The following is a 4,258-nucleotide window of genomic DNA, read 5'->3' on the forward strand; positions in this document are numbered from 1 at the left end:
CATTATAATGACGTCCTAGCCATTGTATTAAAATAGGCAAAAACAAAGCCATAAAGAAAAAAGGATGTAAAAATGCAGATAACATGGTTATTTACATAGGAAATTCAAATATACTAAATAAAAGGTACATTTAAAAATAATCAGTATGAAGGCCAAGGAGGGAAAAGATGGAGAAGGGATTAGGGCTTGACCATTCCCCATGGGGAGAGGGTGCTTTCTTCATACTCTCTCTTGTTGGTAAGCACATACACCCTCTAGGGAAAAAAAAAGTCAAAACCCCACAAAGAGCAAAAACTGAATCTAGCAAGACTACAAAATAAGATTTATTTCTATGAAATCTAAAATCTTGGAAAATAATATTAAAAATTAATCCTGATTGATCACATAATAGGGAACTAAACAAATCTCTACAAATTTAAAAGAATTGGGACCAGCAGTTAGCATAGTGGCTATGTCGCCAGACTCTCATGTAGTGGTCTGTGGTTCGAGCCCTGACCTGATGGCTTAAACTCATGCCGGGCACGTGTACATGCATGCCCAAGATCCTGAGAGGAGAACGGAGGAGAAGGGACTGTGGTGTGGCCATCCCCCTGGGGGATGATTTCTCGCTTTCTGTCTCGCTGTCTTTCTCTGTCTTTCTGGCAAGCAAAAAAAAAAAGAATAAAATTAAAAAAATCATTTTTTGAAATACTGTTTACAACAATGAGATACCACCTAACCCCAGTCAGAATGACTAAGGTTAATAAAACAAAAAATGGTAAGTATTGGCAGGGATATGGTGAAAGGGGAACTCTTGCACTGCTGGTGGGAGTGTAAATTGGTCCAGCCACTGTAGAGAACAATTTGGAGATTCCTCAAAAATCTATATATAGGAAAAATGGGGAGCAGGCTGGCCATTTCAGCATCAGTTTGGTGGCTGGATGGTATTCGAAAATGGTATTACAATGCTGCAGGATTCAATAAACTGGGGTTAATGTGAGATGATACGGTATATGAGAATGAAGATGTGAAAGAAGCCATAAGACTTCCTGAGAACGTTCATAATGACAGGGTGTTTCGCATTAAGGGAGCCCTGGACCTGGCCATGAGGCAGCAGATATTGCTTAAAGAGCAATGGACAAAATATGAGGAGGATAATTTCTACCTTGAACCATATCTAAAAGAGGTTATTTGGGAAAGAAAAGAGAGAAGAGTGGCAAAGAAGTAACTAGGTTGCAGTCGTGGATGCGGTTGTTCTTAAAAGTATTTTTATGAAGTTGGGGTTGAACCTGAAAAATTTAGTTTAAAAATAATTTGGTCTGCAGGTGTATTACTTTAAATAAATGTCTATTATACACATAAAAAAATCGACAACTACCCAAAAGACAGAAAAGTTCTTAATTGGAAAAGTGCTTGCACATCAATGTTTATTGTGGCATTCACAATTCCTAAGACATGGAACCAAACCAAAAGCCCACGAACAGATGAATGGATTGAAAAACTGTGGCACATATACTCTGTGGAATACTATTCTGCCATAAAAAAATAACAAGACCCTGGCTCTTGACAGAAAATGGATGAATGTGGAAGATTACTGCTGAGTGAAGCAAGCCAGGCTATGAAGGAGAGACACTGTATGTCCCCACTTAATATATATCGAGTGTCTGCACTGATTGAAACTGATTGACTGAAGGATACAGAAACACAGTAAATGGTTGTGAATACCAGATATAGTGTGGGTGAAAGAGTAGAGTCTGAGGAAGGACATGTAGAAGAAAAATAGAGAGGCAAAGCATTAATGGGACAAGAAATGTATTATCTGTTGAAGATAATTTAATAGTATTATCAACTGGACTAGGGAGAAATGTACACATGTTGGAATATTCACTTTGTAAGCTAAATAACATGATTGAATGTATAAAAAGAACATGAAATTTAAAAAAATACTGCTTACAACTCTATGGGGAATATCAAATACCTAGGATTGAATTTAATAAAAGATGTGCAAGAGGGACCAGCAGTTAGTGTAATGGCTATTTCTCTGAACTCCCATCTAGTCGACCGCGGTTTTTGATTCCTGGACCCGGTGGCTTAAACTCATGCTGGGCACGTGTGCGTGCGTGCCCAAGATCCCAAGAGGAGACTGGAGGAGAAGGGATTGCAGTGTAGCCATCCCCCCTGGGGGATGATTTCTCGCTTTCTGTCTCTCTGTCTTTCTGGCTACCGCACGTGCTCTATAGCAAAAACCTCTAAAAAAAAACCCAAAAAACAAAAAACAAATATGTGCAAGAAATTTAAAACATCACTGAGCTAAAGAAGATATAAGTGAAAAGACAAACTGTGTCCATGGATTTAAAGATTCAATGCTGTAAAGATATCAGTTCTCCCCAAATTGATCTATATATTAAACATAACCTCTGGGCCGGCAGCTGGCATGGTTGTTAAGGGCGTTGGACTCCCACATGATTGACCATGGTTCTGGTCCTGGACCTGGCAGCTTGCTTTCTCACGCTTCCCCCCAACTTGGTCCCTCTCTGGTCAAGTTAAAGATAAATTAAATAATAATTCTTTTCGGGACTTGAACCGCAGTTCACTACATGGGAATCCAGCAACATAGCCATACGCCAACTGCTGTTCCCAAATAATTCTTTTTTAAAAAAACAACCTTTATAAAAACCCCAGCAAACTTTTCGTTGAAATTGACAAGCTGATTCTGAAACTTATATAGCTATTCAAAGAACCTAAATTAGTTAAGATAATTTTGAAGAAGAATAGTTAGTGGAATTACTTTACCAGATTTTGAGACTTTATAAAGTTACTGTAGTTAAGACAATGAAATCATATGATGAAGATAGAAAAGTAGATCAAAGCAACAGAAAGCATCCAAAAGTCGATGCATATAACCTGTTATTTTTAAGATAGTTTCTCACTGTATCATGTCTTTTCTCAGCTTCCCTGGTGTTGAGATCACCTGAGTGTGCCACTACACCTGACCCTTAAGTTAGATTGGGAATTTTGTCTCTCACATAGTTCCAGCCTATAGAACATAGTGTCTTAGCAACTCATGGTACCACTGCAGTGGTTTGTCTGTTTTTAGTTTTTTGCTGTAGGCACAAAGAGAAAGGCAGAGAAAGAAAAAAAAGAAATGAGATATCTCCCTCGTGGGGGATACTCATGCTGTAATCCCTTCTCTACAAATTCTTAGGATTTTGGGCATGCACACACATGGGCCTGGTGTGTTTTTTCAAGCTGCCAAGTCCAGGACTTGAACTGTACAGTTGGTATTATGAGATCTAGTGCTTTAACCTCCATGCCATCTGTTAGCCTATGGCTGTTGGTTTTTGCTTTTTGACAAGGGTGCAAATAGAATCCAGTATAGAAAATAAAGATTTATGGGCCAGCCTGTGACTTGATAGTTGAGATGGCTAGATGCCACATGGCTGAGCATATGGTTTAAGTCCCAGACCTGGCAGCTTGAAAATCAGGCCAGACCTGTGGGCCTGTTTGCCTAAAATCCTGAGAGGAGAGAGAAATGAAGAAGGGGTTGTGTCATGATCATGCCCTATGGGGGCGTGTGTGTATGTGTTTGTGTGTGTGTGTGCTTTGTCACTTTGCTCTGTCATCTGGCAAATTAAAGAAAAGAAAATTAAGATTTATTTAATAAATGGTGTTGGAGAAACTGAATTTTTATGTGGAAAAAATAATGAACCTTTGCTCTTAGCTTTTGTCATACACACAATTGATTTGAAATGGATCATACATCTTAACATAACATGAAAGCTAAAACTATAAAGCTGTAGGAGATAAAATAGAATGTCTTTGTGGGGGCTGGCAGGTAGCATAGTGGTTAAGGGCACTGAACTGCCATATGGCTGACTGTGGTTCAAGTCCTGGACCTGGTGACTTGCTCTCTCACTTTCCCCTTCTCTCTCTCTATCTCCTTCTGTACCTTTCTGGTCAAATAAATTAAGTTAAATGAAATATTTTTTTTTAAAAAAAGAATGTCTTGTGGACTTCTGTTAAACAAAGATATATACCACACCGAAAGCACTTAGGTGGCGTGGTGGTTATGGCACTGGACACTCCCACATGGCTGACCATGATTTGAGTCCTGGACCTAGTGGCTTGCTTTCCCACTTTCCCTCTCGCTCTTTCTCTGGTCAAATTAAATGAATGAAAAATGAAAATTAAATAAGTAATTCTTTTTTCAAAAAGGCACTTAAATAAAGAAAAAATAACTGGTAAAATAGTCTTCATCAAAATTCAAACTTGTAGGCCA

Source organism: Tupaia chinensis, unplaced genomic scaffold (assembly GCF_000334495.1).
Source record: "Tupaia chinensis unplaced genomic scaffold, TupChi_1.0 Scaffold000320_2, whole genome shotgun sequence".
Lineage (NCBI taxonomy): Eukaryota > Metazoa > Chordata > Mammalia > Scandentia > Tupaiidae > Tupaia > Tupaia belangeri.